Source organism: Pan paniscus, chromosome 1 (genome assembly GCF_029289425.2).
Source record: "Pan paniscus chromosome 1, NHGRI_mPanPan1-v2.0_pri, whole genome shotgun sequence".
NCBI lineage: Eukaryota > Metazoa > Chordata > Mammalia > Primates > Hominidae > Pan > Pan paniscus.
The window spans coordinates 101,739,567-101,766,724 of record NC_073249.2 but is presented as its reverse complement, the minus strand read 5'-3'; the positions used below and the strand labels follow the sequence as shown (position 1 = coordinate 101,766,724).

Below are 27,158 nucleotides of genomic sequence, written 5' to 3'. Positions count from 1 at the left end.
GAGATCCCATCTCTTTAAAAAAAAAAGAGAGAGAGGGAGAATCAGAGTTGGTAATAATGGTCTCTTGACAGAACAATGAATAACATGTATAATGGTAAAATAGAAGTATGTTCTGATTCTCCTACTTTTAAACTTTAATAATCCAAACCTTTTTTTAGATGAGCTAGATATAGATCCTATGACTATAAAGAATAGACAAGTATTATTTTACATAATGGTTATTAAATTTTATTATCACAACCTGCATCTTTCACTGCTATTTAAGCAGGGGTTGGCAGACTTTCTTCTGTAAAGGGCCAGATAGTAAATATTTTAGGCTTCTGTGGACCAGAAGGTTTCTATCGCAAGTACTCAGCTCTGCTGCTGTAGAGTGAAAGCAGTCATAGGCAATATATAAACAAACGAGCATGGCCATGCTCCAATAAACTTAATTTGTAAAAGCAGGTGGCTGCCAGGCTATAGTCTGCCAACTACTCATCTAAATATTGATACAGAGGATTCAGATATTCCAAAGCTATAGTTACTGTTTTTGGTAGATGATGTCCCCCAACTTTTAACTTACAGTTAATAACCCATATAGTAAGAAACATCAGTTATACTTTGGTATATATTTCTTAAATTTCTTAATTAATTAAAGAGGATAAGAAGTAGCATTGCTAAAATCTGGTTCTTCTTTGTGTGCTATATAGAGGATTGGGTTTGTTCAGTCTGAGACATGTCTTCAGTTATACCTGTTTTTTCATGCTAATGTTTCACCCAGTTATGGAACACAAATGTGAACCTTGATGATGTAGTATAACTGTCCATTGGACTGGACTCAGAATAGTTTTGAAAAGAGAATCTTGCCCAGAATATTCCTTTGACTCGCCTCTTGTATGACTTCCTATTCAACTGTGTAATCTTGTTGGGATCCTTAATTTTTCTGAGAGAATATCACTTTACTCTCAGCTCAAAAGACTAGTTAAAACATGTGGTTCACTTTTAATAGGCAGTCCATACTGCCAAGTAAAGTTATACTTGTTATTTCAAACCCACTGCCTCCCAAAATCTTTCAGAAGCTTAGCTGAAATACTATGTAGTATTGCCTGGAGGATGTCCAGCTTGTTTCCTTCTCTAAATGTTCTAAAGTAGGTTAACCTAGAGGAGCGAAAAGTTGTCAATGTATCTAGTCTGAATGGTATTCATTCCCTGTAGGGTAGCTTTTACTGAATGGCTCTTTGTTTCATGATGCCTGCCATCTGTACTAAGGAAGGAACAATTAAGAAACAGCCCTCTGAAACTGATATTTCTCTTGAAAGGATGTTGTTGATGACACTGTTAATTGCCTTTGCATTTTCTTCTTTATGAAGCTCGAACTGGGTGGAGCCCACTGCAGCTCAACTAGGCCTGCCTGCCTTTGTAGACTCCACCTCTAGGGGCAGGGCATAGCTGAACAAAAGGCAGCAGAAACTTGTGCAGACTTAAACGTCCCTGTCTGACAGCTTTGAAGAGAGCAGTGGTTCTCCCAGCACAGAGTTTGAGATCTGAGAATGGACAGAGTGCCTCCTCAAGTGGGTCCATGACCCCCGAGTAGCCTAACTGGGAGACACCTCCCAGTAGGGGCCGACTAACACCTCATACAGCCGGGTGCCCCTCTGAGATGAAGCTTCCAGAGAAAGGATCAGGCAGCAACATTTGCTGTTCTGCAATTTTTGCTGTTCTGCACCGGGCATGTTTTTCAACAGTTACCTCTCCTTCCCCTCCAGAAGCATGTAAGGAGTTTTCTCCAATTCTCACCCTAAGTCTTCTGGAGACAAAACTCATGAAGGTATGGGAGGCTCCCACTAGTTAGGCCCCCAGGAGTTTTTACCTCTCAGGCTAGGCTGCTGTCAGCTCCAGCAATTAGCCAATTCCCTTTGAAGTATGTCTACCCAATGCTGGCTCCAGTGGTGGTTTCTGATCCAGGTAAGTTGTGATTCTCTGTATTTGCCCATGGCTCCAGGTTCCATAGGGTTGGCATGTCTTAGGACCTCCATTTTCTGTTGCATATAAGTAGAGTTATTGATGTTCAGTTTGTTCAGCTTTTTTCTGGTGAGAGTGGGAGTGATGGCTTTTAAGCACTTTACAAGTCTGGTTGTAATTTCTGATTTTTTCTTCAAGCCATCAATAAATGTCATATAAATCCTCCATCGTACTGTTAGTTGTTCTCTGGACGCTCCCCACATGAGGTCCTGCATCCCTCTGCTCACCCTACTTCTGATTGTTCACAAGGCCAACTGCGTAGCTGCCATCCTGGGGCTTCCCTTGCCTCCTCTATCATTCTGGATCTCCAGTTTCTCAGATATCAGGTTTTCCTAGTGGTTTTCTCTTTCATTTTAATGTAAGTACTTGTGCATAACATGCGTCACACATTTGCCAGTTTCATGGTGGAAAAAAATTTATCCTAACAGTAGTGTGCTCAGATTGTTTTTTCTAGTTTTAATGTTATGAAGTATTTCAGTGACATTCTGAGACCTAACCTTTTCTATGGAGTTTTCCCCCAACCCCTCTAGAAGCTCTTGGGATCTTTTGCTCATGCCTAGAGTTCTGGCATTCCAGGATGATGTACCGCAGTGTGCCTCATTTTTTGCTTCCATGGGTTAAGCATTTCATCAAGCCATTCATTAGGACACTGTATGTCTTTAAGGCCCAGGATATTTTCTCATAATGATTATTCGATATTTTCCTCCCCTTTGTTTTCTCTGCAGGTGAGAGAAATTGTTTCAATTAGTAGTGATTTATTTTGCCCTTGTCATAGCAAACTGGTGTGTGTGTGTGTGTGTGTGTGTGTAAGAGAGAAATACTTACTTGATGTCGTGTGGAAATTATTGCCAGGTACCAAATTACAAAGCAAACACACAGTTACATCCTGAACCCTGAAAAGATGTCAAAAGAAAGATCCCAAGAGAAGCTCATTCATACCCTCACCAAGTCTCTATACTTTTCTAATGGTTAGTGCCAGAAATGCTAGCAATCCTAAAACTCTGCTAAAAGAAAGAGAATTGTCATATTAGGTTTTGGATAACAGGTTTCAGGTTCTTCTCATGCTCTTGAGTCTTTGGAACTTGCTGGAATCAGTATACTTCTGCAGGCAGGGGTAAGTGAGATGCATTCCTGTCTTTCAGGAGATGTGGAAGAGGTCTCAGGAGTTTTCAAGGCCACATCCATCAGTGCACATTGTGCTTATGGAATCTGTGATGTCACTGCCTCCCCCGATGAAAATCAGCCCTGAATCTGTTTGCCTTTAGGAATTAACACCAGCAGAGGAGCAGTAAAACAACGTGGGATTCTTCTGGCTTCTGGAGCCTCTGCATATGTCAAGACAAAATTGCTTCACCAGTGAATCAGGTCACCCAGCATCTCTAACTATTAAAATTCAGCTTGGTTGGACATAACCTTGGGTTTTATTGATTTGTTGGAGTTTGAAATACTTATTCTAGATACTAATCACGTTTTCCCATGTTACATGTACTTTCTTCAATTTCGTGCTTTCCCTTAATCTGATGCCCAATTTTATGTGTGCACAGACTCATTTTTCATTTTCATGTAGTCAAAGCCTCAAAAAGTCTCACCCCAATTTCTTCATGAAAACTTCATCAAAGGTTTAGTTCAATCCTATAAGCCTATAATCAAATCCAGTCCTTTCCAGAAAAGAAGTTCTTATGTAAGCAAATTCACATATTTCTGTCTTGGTAGAAACCATAAGGAGTCAATGATAATCATTTGTTCAACTGAATACAAAAGATTAATGTCTGGGTACAGACAATCAATTTCTTATGAAAATGATTTAAGGTTATTTGGCTTCATTGAAAATGGAAAAACATCTTAGGATTCCCAGAGGAACTTTTACATTTATGGTAGTCTATCAACATTGTATCAGGAATGCTGCTGTACTCCCAGAAGTGGTTGGTGATCACTGCAGATCACAAAAGTTGTTTCCAAGCTCAGATTTAGTACAATTTTCTATCTCAATATTATCTTTTATTTATTTGCAATATTTAAAACATTTAAATCCATGTCTATCATACTTTCTGTGTATTAATTACTTTTAGTAAAATATGATTTTGTTCTTGTTTAAATTTCACCATTATTTTAGATACCAGGGGCACATGTGTAGGATTGTTACATGGTTGTATTGGACCCAGGTATTAGTGGGCATAGTACCCAATAGCTAGTTTTTCAACCCACTCCCTCTTCCTTCCTCTCCCCCTCCTGGTAGTCCACAGTGTCTCCTGTTCCTCTGTTTATGTCTGTGTGAGCTCACTATTTAGCTGCCACTTCTAAGTGAGAACATTCGGTATTTTGTTTTCTGTTCCTGTGTTAGTTTCCTCTGGATTGTAGCCTCCTGCTCTATCCGCGTTGTTGCAAAGGATGTGATTTCATTCTTTTTTATGGGTGTGTAGCATTCCATATTGTGTATGTACCACATTTTCTTTCTTTAATCCACCGTTGATGGGCACCTAGATTGGTTGCATGCCTTTGCTATTGTCAGTAGCCTGGTGATGAACATACTAGTGCTCGTGTCTTTTTGTTATCATGATCTATACTCCTTTGGGTATATACCCAGTAATGAGATTACTGGTTGAATAGCAGCTCTGTTGTAAGTTCTATGAGAAAACTCCAAACTGCTTTCCACAGTGACTGAACTAATTTACATTCACTGCAAAGGTGTATAAGCCTTTTCTCCACAGCCTCATCGGCATCTGTTGGTTTTTGACTTTTTAATAATGGCCATTCTGACTGGTGTGAGATGGTATCTCACTGGAGTTTCTATCTGCATTTCTCTGATGATTAGTGATGATGAGCATTTTTTCCTATATTTGCTGGCTGCTTGTGTGTCTTCTTTTGTGAAGTGCCTATTGATGTCTCTTTGCCCACTTTTTAGTGAGATTATTCGGGGTTTGTCTTCTTGTTGCTTTTTCAAAGTTTCTTGTAGATTCTGGACATTAGACGTCTGTCAGATGCACAGATTGTGAATATTTTCTCGATTCCGTATGTGGTCTGTTTACTCTGTTGATGGTTTCTTTTGCTGTGCAGAACCTCTTTAGTTGATTTAGGTTCCAGTTGTCAATTTTTTATTTTGTTACAGCTGCTTTTGAGGGTTTGGCCATAAATTCTTTGCCAAGGGTGATGTTAAGAATGGTATTTCCTAGGTTTTCTTCTAGGATTTTTCTACTTCGAGGTTTCTGTATGTAGTGTTTCATTGCAGATGACAACCATCCGGAGACTAATCATTACAAGCCAAGAAAGGGAATTTATTGTTTGCCAGAAAAAACATCCAACACAAAAAAATTAGCAAAGGAGATTCCTGAGTGTCCCTTTCTGTAAAGCATCCAGCATTGTTCTCTGCAGAGTTCAGCAAACGTTTTTCCGTAAAGGGCTAGAGAGATATTAAATATTGTAGGTTTCTAAGCCAAGAGGCAGAAACCATGGTATTATGTAAGTGCACATGTAACCAAGGAGAAAACAAATTTCCATACCATTTTTGTCGATGAGATCCTAAGTTAACAATAGTAACTGAGTAGAACCTCTCAGGTGTTAAATGTTCTTTGCATTGAGAGCCTAGATCTGCTCACCTAGGCTCCCTGGTACAGCCCTCCCTTCCCTCCCCACAGGCCATTTCCTCCCTGCTTCCCTCAGATGAAGAGTTCCATACAAAAGACCTACTCCCCTGAGAAGCAGTGAAGTGGTCCTGGGGCCCACCAAGGCCACACAAATCAAGGAGTGGGTGACCTCACCCAGCTGATTTTGAGATCACCTTTGTAAAATGACATCTTGCTGGGAGATGGTCATCAGACATAAGGCCATGGATGTGGCTGTTGGAGGAGGTGAGAGGAGAGATGCCCAGGGGGAGAAGTGGCCAAGCACCGACACCTCTGCATCCAACCTCACAAAAGACTCAAGGGTATGCAGAAATGGAGATGGGGGAATGGAAACCTCTTTCAAGCAAGGCTTTGAGGCCTGGTACTGATCTCTCTTCTTCCTCCTGCAACCTACCGCACCTGCAGTTTTCTCACCTCAGTTGATGGAAACTCCATCCTTACATACGCTCAATCCAGAAATCTTAGAATTTTCATTGACTGCTGATCTGTCTCTCACCCCGTATAGCTGATTAGCCAAGAACTCAAGTTATCTTGAACTGTCAGGGTGTGGACCTTAATCCACACCACCCTTTTCTCCCTAGTTTAGGAAACTTGGCAAGTCATTTCTCCTGATAAAGACAATAGGATTTCCTTGAAATTGCATGATTTCAGTCCTTCCTAGATTCATGACTCACTTAAGAGCACTGTTTTGTTTGCTACCATTTTCCCCTATTTTTATTTCATACCTGTTTGATCTGCACTCTTTCCTATATGGCAGGCAAACCAGTTCAGGTGTGCTTTCCTAATCATAGAATTAGCAATAATAACACCCTTGGTAACAACTTATTTCTGGCTGCACCACCAGGCAAATGTCACAGGATTTAATAGGTAGAGGATCTTAGGATCATCTATATATCTTGATGTTATAGACTGAAATGTTTCCTTGTGAATTCATATGTTGAAAGCTTAACCCCCAAGTCGACTGTATTTTGAGATAGGGTTTTTAATGCGGTAATTAATGTTAATGAGGTCATACAAGTGGGCCCCTAATCTGGTGGGAATGGTGTCTATATAGGAGGAGGAAGAGCATCAAAGAATCTCTCTCTTTCTCCACGCAGGCACAGAGGAAAGACTATGGGAGGACACAGCAAGAAAGTGGCTTTCTGCAAGCCAGGAAGAGAGGCCTCCCCAGAAACCAACCCTGCTAGCATATCCAACCTCACAAAAGACTCAAGGAGAACTTCTGGCCTCCAGAACTTTGAGAAAATGTCTACTGGTAAGCCACCCAAACTTTGTTATCTTTCTATGGCAGCCTGAGCTGACTAATACCCTTGGTAGGTGGGCGGCACTCACCTAATTGGGCTATATGATGTGAAGTTAAAGTACCTTTAGCAATAGGCACCATCTAATTTCGTTGTATAGATATCGTGTCTTTTGCATTGATATTGCCTCTCTTAGTTGTATGTATATTGATGCATGAGGCTAGGATTACAAGAATAGTCAAAAAAGGAAGAAAGAAGAGAAAGGTGGTGAAGATATGAAGTTCCATAATTGCATCCTCTACCCACATCCTGTTCTTAGAATCTTTTCCACTGGAGGCTGCACCTGTGTACCCTCAGATTCAATCTGAGCACACAATTATTTATACAAGCAAGGCAACTTTTCCAATTTTGCCTATCACCTGCTTGGAGAAACAAGTACTTCAATCACCAATTTGAATATTCATTGAGATAACTGTTCGGAGATTGATAAAAAATGTGGCATCTCCCTGTATTGTTGCTTTCTCCTGGGCCAACAATGCCGTCTGTACTCTGCTGGTCTGCATTTGACCACAAACTGGAGTCGCAGCAAATCTTAGCCTCTTGGGAAGCCTATTTTTTTTAAATTTTATTATTATTATACTTTAAGTTTTAGGGTACATGTGCACAATGTGCAGGTTTGTTACATATGTATACATGTGCCATGTTGGTGTGCTGCACCCATTAACTCGTCATTTAGCATTAGGTATATCTCCTAATGCTATCCCTCCCCCCTCCCCCCACCCCACAACAGTCCCCAGAGTGTGATGTTCCCCTTCCTGTGTCCATGTGTTCTCATTGTTCAATTCCCACCTATGAGTGAGAACATGCGGTGTTTGGTTTTTTGTCCTTGTGATAGTTTGCTAAGAATGATGGTTTCCAGTTTCACCCATGTCCCTACAAAGGACATGAACTCTTCACTTTTTATGGCTGCATAGTATTCCATGGTGTATATATGCCACATTTTCTTAATCCAGTCTATCATTGTTGGACATTTGGGTTGGTTCCAAGTCTTTGCTATTGTGAATAGTGCCACAATAAACATCTGTGTGCATGTGTCTTCATAGCAGCATGATTTATAATCCTTTGGGTATATACCCAGTAATGGCATGGCTGGGTCAAATGGTATTTCTAGTTCTAGATCCCTGAGGAATCGCCACACTGACTTCCACAATGGTTGAACTAGTTTACAGTCCCACCAACAGTGTAAAAGTGATCCTATTTCTCCACTTCCTCTCCAGCACCTGTTGTTTCCTGACTTTTTAATGACTGCCATCCTAACTGGTGTCAGATGGTATCTCATTGTGGTTTTGATTTGCATTTCTCTGATAGCCAGTGATGATGAGCATTTTTTCATGTGTTTTTTGGCTGCATAAATGTCTTCTTTTGAGAAGTGTCTGTTCATATCCTTCACCCACTTTTTGATGGGGTTGTTTGTTTTTTTCTTGTAAATTTGTTTGAGTTCATTGTAGATTCTGGATATTAGCCCTTTGTCAGATGAGTAGGTTGCAAAGATTTTCTCCCATTCTGTAGGTTGCCCGTTCACTCTGATGGTAGTTTCTTTTGCTGTGCAGAAGCTCTTTAGTTTAATTAGATCCCATTTGTCAATTTTGGCTTCTGTTGCCATTGCTTTTGGTGTTTTAGACATGAAGTCCTTGCCCATGCCTGTGTCCTGAATGGTATTGCCTAGGTTTTCTTCTGGGGTTTTTATGGTTTTAGGTCTAACATGTAAGTCTTTAATCCATCTTGAATTAATTTTTGTATAAGGTGTAAGGAAGGGACCCAGTTTCAGCTTTCTATATATGGCTAGCCAGTTTTCCCAGCACCATTTATTAAATAGGGAATCCTTTCCCCATTGCTTATTTTGGTCAGGTTTGTCAAAGATCAGATGGTTGTAGATATGCGGCATTATTTCTGAGGGCTCTGTTCTGTTCCATTGATCTATATCTCTGTTTTGGTACCAGTACCATGCTGTTTTGGTTACTGTAGCCTTGTAGTATAGTTTGAAGTCAGGTAGCGTGATGCCTCCAGCTTTGTTCTTTTGGCTTAGGATTGACTTGGCGATGTGGGCTCTTTTTTGGTTCCATATGAACTTTAAAGTAGTTTTTTCCAATTCTGTGAAGAAAGTCATTGGTAGCTTGATGGGGATGACATTGAATCTATAAATTACCTTGGGCAGTATGGCCATTTTCATGATATTGATTCTTCCTACCCATGAGCATGGAATGTTCTTCCATTTGTTTGTATCCTCTTTTATTTCATTGAGCAGTGGTTTGTAGTTCTCCTTGAAGAGGTCCTTCACATCCCTTGTAAGTTGGATTCCTAGGCATTTTATTCTCTTTGAAGCAGTTGTGAATGGGAGTTCACTCATGATTTGGCTCTCTGTTTGTCTGTTATTGGTGTATAAGAATGCTTGTGATTTTTGTACATTGATTTTGTATCCTAAGACTTTGCTGAAGTTGCTTATCAGCTTATGGAGATTTTGGGCTGAGATGATGGGGTTTTCTAGATATACAATCATGTCATCTGCAAACAGGGACAATTTGACTTCCTCTTTTCCTAATTGAATACCCTTTATTTCCTTCTCCTGCCTAATTGCCCTGGCCTGAACTTCCAACAGTATGTTGAATAGGGGTGGTGAGAGAGGGCATCGCTGTCTTGTGCCAGTTTTCAAAGGGAATGCTTCCAGTTTTTGCCCATTCAGTATGATATTGGCTGTGGGTTTGTCACAGATCGCTCTTATTATTTTGAGATACATCCCATCAATACCTAATTTATTGAGAGTTTTTAGCATGAAGCGTTGTTGAATTTTGTCAAAGGCCTTTTCTGCATCTGTTGAGATAATCATGTGGTTTTTGTCTTTGGTTCTGTTTATATGCTGGATTACATTAATTGATTTTCATATGTTGAACCAGCCTTGCATCCCAGGGATGAAGCCCACTTGTTCATGGTGGATAAGCTTTTTGATGTGCTGCTGCATTCGGTCTGCCAGTATTTTATTGAGGATTTTTGCATCAATGTTCATCAGGGATATTGGTCTAAAATTCTCTTTTTTTGTTGTGTCTCTGCCAGGCTTTGGTATCAGGATGATGCTGGCCTGATAAAATGAGTTAGGGAGGATTCCCTCTTTTTCTATTGATTGGAATAGTTTCAGAAGGAATGGTACCAGCTCCTCCTTGTACCTCTAGTAGAATTTGGCTGTGAATCCATCTGGTCCTGGCCTTTTTTTGGTTGGTAAGCTATTGATTATTGCCACAATTTCAGAGCCTGTTATCGGTCTATTCAGAGATTCGACTTCTTCCTGGTTTAGTCTTGGGAGGGTGCATGTGTTTAGGAATTTATCCGTTTCTTCTAGATTTTCTAGTTTATTTTCATAGAGGTGTTCGTAGTATTCTCTGATGGTAGTTTGTATTTCTGTGGGATGGGTGGTGATATCCCCTTTATCATTTTTTATTGCGTCTATTTGATTCCTCTCTCTTTATTAGTCTTGCTAGCAGTCTATCGATTTTGTTGATCTTTTCAAAAAAAACAGCTCCTGGATTCATTAATTTTTTGAAGGGTTTTTTGTGTCTCTATTTCCTTCAGTTCTGCTCTGATTTTAGTTATTTCTTGCCTTCTGCTAGCTTTTGAATGTGTTTGCTCTTGCTTTTCTAGTTCTTTTATTTGTGATGTTAGGGTGTCAATTTTGGATCTTTCCTGCTTTCTTTTGTGGGCATTTAGTGCTATAAATTTCCCTCTACACACTGCTTTGAAGGTGTCCCAGAGATTCTGGTATGTTGTGTCTTTGTTCTCGTTGGTTTCAAAGAACATCTTTATTTCTGCCTTCATTTCGTTATGTACCCAGTAGTCATTCAGGAGCAGGTTGTTCAGTTTCCATGTAGTTGAGCGGTTTTGAATGAATTTCTTAATCCTGAGTTCTAGTTTGATTGCACTGTGGTCTGAGAAACAGTTTGTTATAATTTCTGTTCTTTTACATTTGCTGAGGAGTGCTTTACTTCCTACTATGTGGTCAATTTTGGAATAGGTGTGGTGTGGTGCTGAAAAAAATGTATATTCTGTTGATCTGTGGTGGAGAGTTCTGTAGATGTCTATTAGGTCTGCTTGGTGCAGAGCTGAGTTCAATTCCTGCGTATCCTTGTTAACTTTCTGTCTCATTGATCTGTCTAATGTTGACAGTAGGGTGTTAAAGTCTCCCATTATTATTGTGTGGGAGTCTAAGTCTCTTTGTAGGTCACTAAGGACTTGCTTTATGAATATGGGTGCTCCTGTATTGGGTGCATATATATTTAGGATAGTTAGCTCTTCCTGTTGAATTGATCCCTTTACCATTATGTAATGGCCTTCTTTGTCTCTTTTGATCTTTGTTGGTTTAAAGTCTGTTTTATCAGAGACTAGGATTGCAACCCCTGCCTTTTTTTGTTTTCCATTTGCTTGGTAGATCTTCCTCCATCCCTTTATTTTGAGCCTATGTGTGTCTCTGCACATGAGATCGGTTTCCTGAATACAGCACACTGATGGGTCTTGACTCTTTATCCAATTTTCCAGTCTGTGTCTTTTAATTGGAGCATTTAGCCCATTTACATTTAAAGTTAATATTGTTATGTGTGAATTTGGTCCTGTCATTATGATGTTAGCTGGTTATTTTGCTCGTTGGTTGATGCAGTTTCTTCCTAGCCTTGATGGTCTTTACATTTTGGCATGTTTTTGCAGTGGCTGATACCGGTTGTTCCTTTCCATGTTTAGTGCTTCCTTCAGGAGCTCTTTTAGGGCAGGCCTGGTGGTGACAAAATCTCTCAGCATTTGCTTGTCTGTAAAGTATTTTATTTGTCCTTCACTTATGAAGCTTAGTTTGGCTGGATATGAAATTCTGGGTTGAAAATTCTTTTCTTGAAGAATGTTGAATATTGGCCCCCACTCTCTCTGGCTTGTAGAGTTTCTGCCGAGAGATCCGCTGTTAGTCTGGTGGGCTTCCCTTTGTGGGTAACCTGACCTTTCTCTCTGGCTGCCCTTAACATTTTTTCCTTCATTTCAACTTTGGTGAATCTGACAATTATGTGTCTTGGAGTTGCTCTTCTCGAGGAGTACCTTTGTGGCGTTCTCTGTATTTCCTGAATCTGAATGTTGGCCTGCCTTGCTAGATTGGGGAAGTTCTCCTGGATAATATCGTGCAGAGTGTTTTCCAAATTGGTTCCATTCTGCCCGTCACTTTGAGGTACACCCATCAGACATAGATTTGGTCTTTTCACATAGTCCCATATTTCTTGGAGGCTTTGTTCATTTCTTTTTATTCTTTTTTCTCTAAACTTCCCTTCTCGCTTCATTTCATTCATTTCATCTTCCATCACTGATACCCTTTCTTCCAGTTGATCACATCAGCTCCTGTGGCTTCTGCATTCTTCACGTAGTTCTCGAGCCTTGGCTTTCAGCTCCATCAGCTCCTTTAAGGACTTCTCTGCATTGGTTATTCCAGTTATCCATTCTTCTAATTTTTTTTCAGTTTTTAACTTCTTTGCCATTGATTTGAATTTCCTCCTGTAGCTCAGAGTAGTTTGATCATTTGGAGCCTTCTTCTCTCAACTTGTCAAAGTCATTCTCCATCCAGCTTTGTTCCGTTGCTGATGAGGAGCTGCATTCCTTTGGAGGAGGAGAGGCACTCTGCTTTTTAGAGTTTCCAGTTTTTCTGTTCTGTTTTTTCCCCATCTTTGTGGTTTTATCTACTTTTGGTCTTTGAAGATGGTGACATACAGAAGGGTTTTTGGTGTGGATGTCCTTTCTGTTTGTTAGTTTTCCTTCTAACAGACAGGACCCTCAGCTGCAGGTCTGTTGGAGTTTGCTAGAGGTCCACTCCAGACCTGTTTGCCTGGGTATCAGCAGCCGTGGCTGTAGAACAGCAGTGGCTATAGAACAGCGGATCTTGGTGAACCGCAAATGCTGCTGCCTGATCGTTCCTCTGGAAGTTTTGTCTCAGAGGAGTACCCGGCCATGTGAGGTGTCAGTCTGCCCCTATTGGGGGGTGCTTCCCAGTTAGGCTGCTCGGGGGTCAGGGACCCACTTGAGGAGGCAGTCTGCCCATTCTCAGATCTCCAGCTGCGTGCTGGGAGAACCACTGCTCTCTTCAAAGCTGTCAGACAGGGACATTTAAGTCTGCAGAGGTTACTGCTGTCTGTTTGTCTGTGCCCTGCCCCCAGAGGTGGTTCCTACAGAGGCAGGCAGGCCTCCTTGAGCTGTGGTGGGCTCCATCCAGTTCAAGCTTCCCAGTTGCTTTGTTTACCTAATCAAGCCTGGACAATGGCAGGCACCCCTCCCCCAGCCTTGCTGCCGCATTGCAGTTTGATCTCAGACTGCTGTGCTAGCAATCAGTGAGACTCCGTGGGCCTAGGACCGACTGAGCCACGTGCGGGATATAATCTCCTGGTGTGCCGTTTTTTAAGCACATTGGAAAAGCTCAATATTAGGGTGGGAGTGACCCAATTTTCCAGGTGCCGTCTGTCACCCCTTTCTTTGACTAGGAAAGGGAACTCCCTGACCTCTTGCACTTCCCGAGTGAGGCAATGCCTCACCCTGCTTCGGCTCGTGCACAGTGCGCCGCACCCACTGTCCTACACCCACTTTCTGGCACTCCCTAGTGAGATGAACCCGGTACCTCAGATGGAAATGCAGAAATCACCCATCTTCTGCGTCGCTCACGCTGGGAGCTGTAGACCGGAGCTGTTCCTATTCGGCCATCTTGGCTCCACCCTCCGGGAAGCCTATTTTAAGATAGTCCCCATCTCAAACTTGTTTTAAGACTAGTATGCTGATTGAGAAGAAGTAGCCTCATTGTAAAAATTTAACTAGAGCTGGCGTGAACTTGGGAGGTGGAGCTTGCAGTGAGCCTAGATCACGCCACTGTACTCCAGCCTGGGTGACAGAGTGAGACTCCGTCTCAAAAAAAAAAATTTAACTAGAGCTGCGGGTGACAGTTGTGAGTTTCAGTACAGGTCTGGGCCCAGGTTTCCCTTGAGCACCAAATGAATATGCTCCTTTGCAGGGATCTTCAAGGTGCTCATTATTTCTATCTCATAGCCTCAAAAGAAGTGATCAGCTAACAGAATTTGTGTACTATCCTGAGGAGAAATTAGTGTAGAAATAGAGAAGATAAAGAATTTATAAAATAGATTCTACAGTTGTTTAAGATGTAGAAAGCTGCAAGAGACAGTTGTTCCACTCTAATGCCAAGAGAAAGCTGTATGGTCTGCAAAATCTTATGTGTTTTGATCCCACCAGAGAGCTGAATTTGCAAGGCCACTAGATCAACTGAAGTCCAAAGCATGAGAACCCCCACTAAAGAAGGACAAACAGATGAAGCAGTTTCCTTCCAGTTAATGGAAGAAAAAGATGGCAGCCATAAATGTTGGTTGGAGAAAATCACTGAAGTTTTCATCATTTCTTAAAGGCCAAATGTGAACTATTGTGACAGCTTAGAATCTATGCGAGTCCCAGATACATAGCATGTTTTTGCCCATTTGCCAAGTCTTTTCCTCCCACATTTCCTGAGTGCTGACAAGAAACGTGGCAGGGAAAGAGAATTTCTTGAGCTTGCCACAGTGGTGTAGGCATATAGGTCATGATCGGCCACCACAAGAGTACAGGCACAAAACCTCGTTGCTTCTCTCACATGAAACAAAAGGCATTTGCCACTGATGTTGGAGGAAGGAACCCTTCTTACCTTTGGTCCCAGGTATAGGTCACCTGCTGAGTAGAGTTAGACACAAAAGCTACCTATACTAGACAAGGAGAGTAGAGTTGCTCTTTCCCAAGACTTCCCATCATTGAAAGGTAGAGTTCCACCACCCCAAGGGGATGTCACAGGAACACTAGGACTCAGGCACCCATGGCCTGAGGTTTGGTACACATTCAATGCAATCAGTAACTTCAGTTGGTTTTGACCAATCATTTGAATTGGTTGCAGATCCTTTCCTTTAATGAAGGAAAGCTCGATATGGGTACAAAGTTTCCATGTTCGGGACAGATTGGCCTTGTCCTTTAGGAAATTATATGAATTGGGATTTCTCTCAACCTAGTTGTTTTTACCATTATTAAAATTAAGCGACATTCACTTGGATTAAGTGGTGATGAAAAAAATGATGTGAGACTTTCTAGTGATTTTTGAACCCAAGCCTTGTATCACTGTTAGGCCTTCATGTGTGTACTTGAAAACAAAACATGTACAAATATTGCACTGGTTTGAAGATTTTAGTGGTGAAAGTGACCTAATCAGTAATCAGTAGAAACCAATCTTGGAAATATGTGGTTATGCTCTTTTAAAATAGCTGAAAAGAGGGCCCGGTGTGGTGGCTCATGCCTGTAATCCCAGCATTTTGGGCGGCCAAGGCGGGCAGATCACCTGAGGCCAGGAGTTTAAGACCAGCCTGGCCAACACCGCCAAACGCCATCTCTACTAAAAATACAAAAATTAGCTGGGGGTGGCGGTGCGCGCCTGTAATCCCAGCTACTCGGGAGGCTGAAGCATGAGAATCACTTGAACCTGGTAGGTGGGGGTAGAGGTTGCAGTGAGCCAAGATCCTGCTACTGCACTCCAGCCTGGACAACAGAGGGAGACTTTGTCTCAAAACAAATAAATAAATAACATAGCTGAAAAAATTATTGTGTGTTTACTCTCACTTTGTCCTTGTTTTGTTGTATGGTGTTTAAAGAAAAGGAGATTATTTATCCCCATACTAAATTTCCAAAACTGTTCTTTGCATTTACTGTTTTGTTAAATGATGGAGAGAAATGTTAATTGTCTTACTTTGATAAATTTGGCATAGGCCCTGTCATATGTTTTATGCTTTTGGTCATGGTTCTGTGATTAGAATGCTGGCAATTAGGTACATGCAGGGAGTATCCTAACCAATTTAATACAGTGGTTTGAAGTGCTGTAGGCAGTAACTACTGGACACCAAATCACAGTGTTTTCATTTGTGACATGTAAGAGAGAAATAGGACTTCCTGCAGTACCAACGTCCTATTAACTAATCCCTGTGCTTTTAGCTTATGGGGCTTTGACTCCTGGGTCTGAAAAAAGGCACCTACTCCTGCTAAATCTTGAACATTGATGCCAATCAGTCCCTTGTGTTCAGACCCTGGAGATCACAACCAAAATGAACTGCTTTCATGAGACGCAAAAGCAGAAATTGAAACCATTCAATCCATCTAGGCCCAACAATCCCACATGCACCTCTCTTCTGCCTCATGCCCCCCTCTTCATCTAGACAGAAGAGATGGGCACATGAGATTTGTAAGGTCGGAGTTTGAGGAATAAGTTTAGTTCAGAGATTTTCTCTTCTTTAATATTCCCTTTCTTTCCTTTCTTTTCTTTCCTTTTCTTCTTTCTTTCTTTTCTTTCTTTTTTTTTCTTTTTTTGTGTTTTTGGTAGAGACAGGGTTTCACTACATAGCAAAGATGTAAAAGCCAGCCAGGCTCACAATAGCATCAAGAAATATACACTACATAGAAAAGATGTGAAAGCCAGCCAGGCTCGGCTTCAAATCCCAGCACTTTGGAAGGCTGTGGCAGGAGAGTCGCTTGAGCTCAGATGCTTGAAACTAGCCTAGACAACATAGTGAGAACTCATGTCTACTGAAAACCAGAAAAATTATCCAGGTGTGGTGGTGTGAGTCTGTAGTCCCAGGAACTCAGTGGATGAGGCCCTAGGATGTCATAGGCCCGAGAATTCCATGCTGCAGTGAGCTGTGATCGTGCCACTGTACTCCAGCCTGGGTGAAAGAGTGAGATCCTGTCTAGAAACAAAAGAAAAAAAAATGTGAAAGCCTGTATATTGAAGACTACCAAGTATTGCTGAGAGCAGTTAAAGACCTTTGGGATAGAGAGTGTTCCTTCTTGCATTTCAAGATTGCTTTTGTTTTGGGGGGACACTTGCTATTTTTTAGGAATATGAAGTTCTTAGCCATTCCTGTAAAAAAGACCACGTTTTGATAGGATTGTATTGAATCTGTGAATTGCTTTGAGTTGTATTTTTATCTTAACCATGTTACAGCTTCCAACCCGTGAACACAAGATGTCTTTCCATTTATTTAGGTCTTTCTTAATCTCCATGAGCAATGTTCTGTAGTTGCCTGTGTACAAGTACTGCACCTTCTTGAACAAATTTATTCCCAGGCATATTATTCTTACCGGTGCTATTATAAATGAAATCATTGTGTCAATTTTCTTCTCAGATTGTTCATTGCTAACACAACTGATTATTTGCTGAAAGTTTGCTGAATTAGCTTACTAACTCTAGTGGTGTGTGTGTGTGTGTGTGTGTGTGTGTGTCTGGTGTCTGTGTGCATATATGTGTGTTTGCATTTGTATTATTTGGGATTTTCTATATATAGGATCACGCCATCTGCAAATGGAGATAATTTTGTTTTCTTTTCAAAAATATTTTTTCTCATGTTTATTTTTGAAAGCTAATCTGGCTAGGTGTAGAATTGTAGGTAACAGTTTTTCTTTTTTTAAGTACTTTAAAACTATTGCAGACTTCTTGTTTGTAAAGTTTCCTATGAGAAATCTTATGCCATCCTTATATTTAGTCCTCCGTATGTAACATGTTCTTTCCCCTTTTATTCCTTTTAGGATTTCCTCCTTATCACTGGTTTTGATGGATTTGATTAAGATGTTCCTTGGTGAAGTTTTCTTCATGTTTCTTGTTTTTAGGATAATCATATTTCTGTAATATTTGAAGTTTATGGTTTCCGTGAAGCTCCTTAATCTTTCATCCAGTATGTTTTAAATATTTTTGTCTCTCTTCTCCACCACACACCCTTCAGGGATTCCATTTAGGCCTATACTAGGGTGTTTAAAGTTTTTACGCTGATAGTCCTTTTAAGTTTTCCAGTCATTTGTTACTGTGTGTTTCGTTTCTGTTAGTTTCAACTTCTATTCCTTCTAGCTCAATAATCTTCTCTTCTGCAATGTTTAATCCAGTGCCTTCTTCCATTTCAGACTGTAAATCATAGTTTTTATCTACAGAATCTGATATTTAAAAAATCTTCAACCTCTCCATTTAATTAAAATAACAATTATAACTGCTCTAATGTCCTTTTCTGCTATTTCCAACATGTGTGTCAATTTCAAGTAGATTATTAGATTCTTCATTATGTGTCATGTTTTCCTGCTTCTTTGGCTGCTTGATATTCTTTTATTTTATTTTATTTTTGGGATGGAGTTTCACGCTTGTTGCCCAGGCTGGAGTGCAATGGTGTGATCTCAGCTCACTGCAACCTCCGCCTCCCAGGTACAAGCGATTCTCCAGGTACAAGTGATTCTGTGCCTGGGCAAGTAATTGACTTTCACTGGGATTTTTTTTTTTTTCCACATCTAGAAACTTAAGTTGGCAATTAACTTTCTCAAAGAAGTTATGTGAGAATTAATGAGACCTAAAAATTGCATCTTTAATATGATAGCTAACCTTTATTAGTTATAGTGTTCATGCTGGGTCAGGTACTGTTTTAAAATCTTAATGGATATTAACTCATTGAATCCTCACAAGTCAATGAGGCACATTCTATTATCCCTGTTTTATAGAGGAGGAAACAGATTTCTGAAGCTAAGTAACTTGTCCAAGCTAACATAGCTAATAAGTAGCAGATCCAGTATCAACCTAGGCAGTATGGCTCCATTCCACCACCATGTGCCATCAGTTAGTACAGAAATAGAAACCATCGCTATGATAGCAAATATAGTGTTTAGTATTCCTTTCAGCTTATCGTTTTATGCTTCCCCCTGTTAAGTTACACTGGGGAGAAAACAAATAAATGAACTGAGTGTCCATTTATCCTCATCTAACATTAATTGTTACATGCCCTGAACAAATAGGAAAAAGACTTATTTCAGAAAACAATATGTATGTAAGTGGCCACCAGAGATAGTTTTCTGTATTGTTTGTATTCATTCCTGGGACATGTATTTAGAGATTTCTGTGTTCCAGGCCTGTGCTAGATCTGGTAAAACAAAAATGAGTAAAACGTGATACTTATTCTCAAGAATCTCACACCTCCTTCTTCTATGATAGATTCTTATAAGCCCTTTGATATTTAGTAGAGGCAGTTCTTTCCTCCAGAAACTTACAGTGTCCCTTCTGCATTAGGATCTTAGTGCAACATTGCTCTGCAAACTTGAACCAGGGCAGAGTGAGATAGCAGAGGAGCTGTGCCAGCGTCTACAGCGAAAGGAAAGGATGCTGCAGGACCTTCTAAGTGATCGAAACAAACAAGTGGTGGAACATGAAATGGAGATTCAAGGCCTGCTTCGGTCTATGAGCACCAGGGAGCAGGAAAGCCAAGTAAGGATTAATGCACAGATCAGAAAAGTATCATGTAGTGCATTTATAGTCTGCAAATAGGAAGCATTTGCAGATATAGATGTGTGTATATTTATATATTTTACAGTCAACTCTGTTAGTTTCTTTCCTTCTATTTATTACCTAGACCACAGTTTTATTTATTTATTTACTTATTTAGAGGTGGGGGGTCTCGCTGTGTTGTGCAGGCTGGTCTCAAACTCCTGGGCTCAAGCAATCATCCTGCCTTGGCTTCCCAAAGTGCTGGGATTATAGGTGTGAGCCGCTGCACCTGGCCTTAGACCACAGTTTTACATTAATCATCAAAGTATGAAACATTTCTTGAAAACCTTGCATTTGGAAGGGTGCCTAAACAATACATGTATCCATTAACTTCATTACATACATTTTCTTTTCCTTAATAATATGATCATTTTGAGAGAAAGGAGTAGGGGTTGTGAGTGTTTTGATTTTGAATCTAAATTATTAATACTTGAGTGATATTTTGCATTTCCAGTCAAGGTATGGGAAAATTTACACTCAGCATGTTTACTTTTAGTTTTTGTAAAATCTGAGTTGTCTTAAGAAGAAAAAAAGATTGCATTTTTCAGAGGTCATGGTGAGAATAAACAATCTCATAATAATATGGGGTATATTAATTTCACAATATTTAAGAAGTAAAATTTTTTTTTTTTGAGAAGAGAGAAGATGGTGCAAGCCTTAATGGAAAGAAATTCAGAATTACAGGCCCTGCACCAATATTTAGGAGGGAGAGACTCCCTGATGTCCCAAGCACCCATCTCTAATCAACAAGCTGAAGTTACCTCCATTGGCTTCCCCTCTTGGAGAATAGACTGATCAAATAAGAACTATAGACTTAGATAATTCATACTGATTCCATTTCCTTTTTACATTCGAGGTGTAAGTTTGATAATTTTAATACCAAATTCTGAGAATATTCTCAGTACTATCATTGTGGACATAGTTCCTGCATCTTCCTAAGTCCCCCAACTTTTCCAGTTTTTTAGGGTTCAATGCAGATACCTTCCAGAGATGACAGCACTTCATCGACTGCCAAAGAGGATGCCAGCATACCCAGATCCACATTAGGTAAGTATCAAATTTCATTTCATTAAGGGACTTTGTTTTAGTCTTGTTTTTCCTTCTAGTAATCTCCGTATCTATAGGTTTGGCCAAGACTCTTTTCTCTTCCTACCTTAATGGAACAATTAAGTTTGGAATTCCGCTGAAAGGCTGAAGAACTGTCCTCACCTTATGTTGAGTTGAGGTCATTGCTCTGGGTTCACAGTTTGGCCCAGAGAAACTCTATCCTTATTCTCCTTTTCAGATAGCTTTGCAGGGATTCAGAAATGCAGGAGGTAGTTGTTCCAATCCTGCACAGCAGGGCCATGAGCTGACACCTTTTTCCGGGTATCTTTCAAGTCTGGGGCCACTCACTGTAACTTGACGTCACCTACATTAAACCATTAGGAAGGGTAGGCAACGTACATTGAGTTATTTGCCAAGCCTAGCCCCATTCAGGGAACGGTTTAGAAAAGCCTTACAAGTAGTCATTCTCTAGTAGGAAAGCTTTACACTAATCAAAGAGTAAAAGCATGTTGAATTTGTTTTATTTATTCTTTATTTGCCTTTTTAAAAAAGTATACTTTTCCCTAAAGTTTTTTATTTTGGAAATTTCAAACCTACAGGAAAGTGGCAAAAATAGTATAGTGAATACTCCTAGACATTTTTATTCAGACTTACCAGTTATTAACATTCTGCCACATTTGCCTTTTTTCTTTCTATTACACACACATATGTAGTTGTAATGTATTTTCTGAACCATTGGAGAATTTCTTACAGAAATCATGACATTTTATTCCTGAATACTTGAGTAAGTATTGCCTAAGAAGAAGGGCATTCTCCTACATAGCTACAATATAATTATCACACTCAGAAAACTTAAATCTTGATGTAGGCTTAATATCTAATATACAGTCCACATTCAGAGTTCCTGTTGTCCCCATAATGTTCTGTATAGCTACTTTGGTTTCCCCCAACCCAGGGGTTATGCATTGTGCTTAGTTGTCATGTCTCTTAGTCTCTAATCTAGAACAATTGTCTAGCTTTTTTTTTTCTTTAGTGAGATTGGCATTTTTTTTTCTCTCTTGTTAGCTGGATATATTTGTTTTCTTTTCTTTTCTTTGTTTGTCACAGAACACTGTTTGCAGTAGAGGAAACTGGCATTGCAGTCTGGTGGTATAATGGCTTATTCACATAAAACATTACATGTTCATCCTTTAGCACAAAAAGTCCTAATGGCGCATACCCTATTAAAATTCAGGACATCTCCAATATTATCTCTGTCTGTTTTTCTTTGTCATCTTTTTTTTTTTAAATAAACATTTTTGAGGTTTGTCCAAAAGAAGACCATATAGGTTCTTGGCTAGCAGAAGACAATTCAGAACAGCTGTTGCACACTCGGACTGTCACCTTCTCCAGGCTGGCAGTTGATATCTTACATTTTTTCCAACTCATTTTTATTAAAAAAATTTTTTAAATGTTCCAACTATCAGTTTTACAAAATCTCTAAGAGAAACACAAGAGCAAGGTGCTGAGGTAAAAAACACCTGAGGTAGCTTTTTCTGTGTGTTTTTCTCATTAAAAATATCTGTAAATTTAATGCCCTGGACCAGCAACCTTGGTAAATTTCTACTTTCCTCCACATTTTTTCTTAAAGAAAGAAATCATTTTGCTGAATATTGATGGCTTATACATCAAAATGCAAAAAGACAAAATACATTCTTTCATTGTGGAATTTTTTCTTTGTTTGGTTGATTGGTTGGTTTGATGGATTCCTGTTTTCCTCTTCCAAAACGCTAGGACATGTACCATTGACTCTTGTTCTTTTGAGTAACCAAGTGTAAGTTGAGGCTGGTTTGTGTATTTCACTTTTGTTCCTTTTGTGTGATGTGATACTCAGAGCACTGCTTTGCCTGGGAGGGGGTGGGCTGCGTAGATACGGGATTGAGGTGGAGGGATGAGGGAATTCAAAAGAATGGAGATGGAGAAGAAGAGGAGGGGAGGGAGGGGAGAGATAAACAGAGAGAGACGGAGAATTATATAGCAGTATGCAAAAATCCAGTTTAAAACCTGTGAAGCAAAGAGAAATGGGTGTATGAACTAGACAGGCATGAGGAGTGACAGAGTTTCCTCTTCAAGGAGATGGTATCCCTTCTGTTGACATACACAGGTGATCCAGAATTGCTGTGAGTGTCCTTCCCAGGAGATTTCCCTCTGGGTGAATTTTGTGTGGGTGGCCTCAAAGCTCCTCTCTATACCGTGAGACCTCCCAAAGAAAGACTTTAAAGTCTAGAAAAGCCTGCTTTCTCTTTAAAAAGAAAAAAAAATTAATGATTGATTAAAAATTGAAGTCAGTTGAGTTATTTGATATATTATTTCTAAAATATGTTACTGCTGCAGGCACCCTGTGTAACCCACAGGCCACATATCTTAACATCTTCTCCTTCTAATATGTACACACATGTACAGAGATGATTTACCACAAAAGAAGGGTGTGCATTTTGCTTGGCTTTGAACACATTCACCAATGTTAGTTCAACTAAAAGGGATAGCGTTGTGGGAGTTAAGGAGAGATCCGCATGGATGGTAAAGTGGATGGCTGAAGCCTGCAGAAGACCTGGGGGGCGGGAGGCGGGTCCGGTGGTTCTGGCAAAGCTGGCTGACCTTCCCCACCCCTCCTTGGCCCCTGGAATTCTCAGGGCCTCTTCAGAGTCCGTGGCAGCCTCCACAAACTTCTCATTCCTCAGATGGTCTTTGGTTTGCTCCCGATCTGGCTGGCTGTGTTTGGTCTCATTCTGTCAGGTGTTGGAAGGGCTCCATTCATCCGTTGTTTTGCTGGTGCCTGTGGGAGCCTCACTTGCTGTGCTGTGAGGCGACTCCCTGAGGGTATTTCTGCTCTTGCTGCTTCACCTGTTGTACAGTTTCCCTGATCTTGTGCTGTGCAGTTGGGCTAGCAAAGAAGTGTCCAATAATTCTGACGATCATTTCCTCATTTTCATCTGGCGTTTGGTCACGAGGCACGATGACTTCTGCACTGGTTAAGTTCTGCAGTTCATTCACGGTCTTGCCACCTTTGCCAATCACCCTGCCAGTTGTGGAAGAGGGCACTCTGATATGGGCTTCCAGCTTCACTTCTTCTTTGGGGTTAAAGAAGTTTTCTTCTTTCAGTTTCCCAAAGATCTGTCCCTGGGCCTTGAACTGGGCTTCCGGTGGCCGGGTGATGATGACCATCCTTTCGTTGACGTCTGGGCCTTCCTCAGGGGTGATCTTGATGGAGGCTGCGGCGAATCTCACCAGCTGTTTGATGTGTGCCCCCTTCTTCCTGATAATGGTGCCCACAGCCTGGGTTGGGATGAAGAGATTCACAATCTCCTGCTCTGGATGAGTGATGATGCGGGAACAGGCCAAACCGGTGATTGGGGTACAGGCTGGAGAAGTATCCGGAGTGCGTATTAACAGCCAACATATCATTTTCAAAGGTCTTACGCAGCTTCTTCATAATCTCTATCTCAGCACTGGCACAGGCCTCAACTGTGCCCTTCACAGTGATGGTTCTTTCCTGGTTGTATATGCTCAAATCCTGCAAAGATGAGATTGCTAGCTTGGTCCCTGTTTCATGTTCAATTTTCTTCAAATTTCTGCCTTCTTTTCCAGTCAGTCTTTCAACCAAGCCATTGTGGGCCAAGATTTTCAGAGGAATCTCTTTGGCTAGTTTGGTTTCATATGCCTCTTTCTGCATGATTTCAAGAATCATGCGGCATGCTTCAGAAATTCCACCTGGGGTGGCATGGATGGTGACAGGCTTCTCTGCAGCTCCAGAGTTCTCTTTTCTATGGATGTCTACCCGGGACTGGGTCTGCTTAGTGATATTCTTTATGGTCAAGCCCTCCTTTCTGATGATGGCACCAACAAACTGGGTGGGGACCAGGATCCGCAGCAGGAAATCAATCTGTCTGGCCTGAGAAACGTCCCCAGGGGCGTGGCCTTGCTCCCTGGGAAGAGTGGTCCCCACGCTGGGCTCGCTGAGGGGGCGAAGGGGAGCTCAGCTCTTCATCCGGGATGTAGGAAATCTTAAAGGGCTAGTTCTCAAACTGATGCCCGCTTAGCTTCTGCATGGCTATTTTCTTCTCTTGTTGCATACGTGACGTTGACAACAGCAGTTTCTGTGTCTGTGTTGACTTGTTCCACATTCTCCACTGCTCCATTTTGAGCCAAAAGTCCATCCAACACCTCCCACTGGAGGTGAGGAGGGATGTTTTGAATCTGAATTTTCCTGCTCCTTAGCTTTTTAGAGACTGAGTAATCAACTTCCATGATTTTCCCATACAATTCCACTTGACCGGGGAGAGTCTCGATGGCGCGCATGGCCCAGTTCTGGTCGGGATAGTCCACGAAGGCATAGCCGGGCTTGAGCAGGACCTGTCCTGCGGGGGGCAGCTTCCTGTCCCCAAAGAGCTGCCAGAGGTCGTCGGCGGTGACGGCAGGGCTAAGGTTCCCAATGTAAAGCTTGTTCATCATCCATCTCTTCCCCGAGAGCCTGCGGCTCCCCCGGCCTGGTACCCGGCGCTCCTCGCCTCCTTCTCTGCCCTCCTCTCCTCCGCTGCCCTCGTCTCCCCTCCTCCTCCTCCGCCAGCCCTTCCCACCCTCCGCCCTCCCGCTACCCACCCGCATTCTCAGCCTGGCTTCCCCCACCGCGATCGCCCGGCCCTGCCTGGGGGCAGAAACCAAGATTGGCATTTTTGAAGAATCCAGGCCAGATAATATTCCTCAATTTAGCTGTGATTGTTTCCTCATGGTTAGATTAGAGTTAAACATTTTTGGCAGGAATACCATATGGATGACATCTATCTTTCCTCCCTTTCTTCCTTCCTTCCTTCCTTCCTTCCTTCCTTCCTTCCTTCCTTCCGTCCATCCTGCCTGGCTGCCTGCCTGCCTCCCAGTTTCAAGCGATCGGGACCCGCCTCAGCCTCCCAAGTAGCTGGAGCTACAGGCATGCACTACCATGCCTGGCTAGTTTTTTTGTATTTTTTTCTTAGAGACAGGCTTTTGCCATGTTGGCCAGGCTGGTCTAGAACTCCTAGCCACAAGTGATCCACCTACCTCGGCCTCCTAAAGTGCTAGGATTACAAGCGTGAGCCACCGCCCATGGCCTGGATGACATCTTTTTTAGTGCATCACATCAGTGCGTGATAATCAGTTTGTATCATCCCTGGTGATATTAAATTTAATCATTTGGTTAAGGTTGTCGCTGCCAAATCTCTCCAAAAAAGGTTTATTTCCCCCTTAGTATATAAGTGATCTGCTGGCTGAATGTAAACTACGTTGGTAGTTTAAAAATAGTGATTTTCAGGGTTGGGCACGGTGGCTCATGCCTATATCCCAGTACTTTGGGAGGCTGAGGCAGGCAGATCACTTGAGCTCAGGAGTTTGAGACCAGCCTGGCCAACATGGTGAAACCCTGTCTTTACTAAAAAATACAAAAATTAGTCAGGCTTGGTGGTGCATGCCTATAATCCCAGCTACTCAGGAGACTGAGGCAGGAGAATCGCTTGAACCTGGAAAGCGGAGAGATTGCCCCACTGCACTACAGCCTGGAGGACAGAGCAAGACTCAGTCTCAAAAAAAAAAAAAATTACGATTTTGTTTGTAAAATTTCTTCTTTGTTTGTTTGTGGGTGTTATTTATAAAGAAGAGCTGTCCTTTCCTTATCTCTATACCCCATTTGTTTTTATCAATGTGGAGTTTTAAAGATCATTATATTATTGATTTTGGTCATTATTTCCTTTAATGCTCAAATTAAGCCACATTTGGTCAGTGGGAGCCTCATCAAGCTGTTTCTCTGACCCTTTGCCATATGCCCATCAGTTTTGTTTTTTTTTTTTTTTAGCATAGTTTCATAGTTTCTGGCACAATAAGATGTTCTGTGATTACCTTTTGCTTTACCTGCCTCAGTCCCAGAATCAGCCATTATCCTGAAGAGCTCCCTGGTTCCTTTTGGTGGGTAATGGCATTCAGAAACTATGATCTGGACACAAGATGTGTCCATTGCTACATGAATGCCTTTTGCTTCTAGGCCCTTTTAAGAGAACAGAGCTAGCAATGAAAATTTTTAAGTATGTATGTGTGTATTTGTATACATAATGAAGATTTGAAGATTTGATACTGACTTCTGTAATTCCAATTTTAACAATATAGGTTCTTTTTCCCCTCATTTCATATTTATATCTCCTTGAGAGCCCTAGTTACTTATAGCATCAATATGTTTCAAAATGTTTACACATTTGCAGAATACTATAATATGCAAAAGTAGTTTCAGAATTGCTACATAAATACCACCATCAACAATAAATGTATTAAGTAATGTTTAAGATTTTTTTGTAATTCTTTTTATCCTTAGGATATTTTGCACTGACAGTGTTCATTTAGAGTAGTGAGTTCAAAAATTATTTGGATTAATTTTTTTATTATCTTCTGGGTAGTTTTATTATCTATTTGCTATATAGATTTATTTATTTATATTAGTATTCAATTTTAGATGTTTTCTCTCCCATTTATTGTCAAGCTGACTTACACATTAAAAATTAAACATTTACACAGTTCAAAACTCCAGTATATAAAACAATATACTCAGATGTCCCATATTTCCCTATCCCTTCTCTCCTGTTTCAACTCGTCTCCTTCAGGTAATCAGTTTCATTTCTGGGTTATTCTTCCTGTATATCTTTTTGCAAAAATAAGCAAATGAATCATTTGTGTATATGTGATGTATATCTGTACATTATTTCCCCTCTTTCCTAATATAAAACCTACTACCTTAGATGTATTCTTAAGCATATAGCTTGTTTTACTTAA

The 27,158-nt window shown here is 40.9% G+C and overlaps 1 pseudogene; it reads right to left on the bottom strand.

The window, feature by feature from the left end:
- Nucleotides 1-20,602: 20,602 nt before the first annotated feature.
- LOC100974948 (insulin-like growth factor 2 mRNA-binding protein 2) lies at nucleotides 20,603-26,715 on the bottom strand (annotated as a pseudogene).
- Nucleotides 26,716-27,158: the final 443 nt, after the last annotated feature.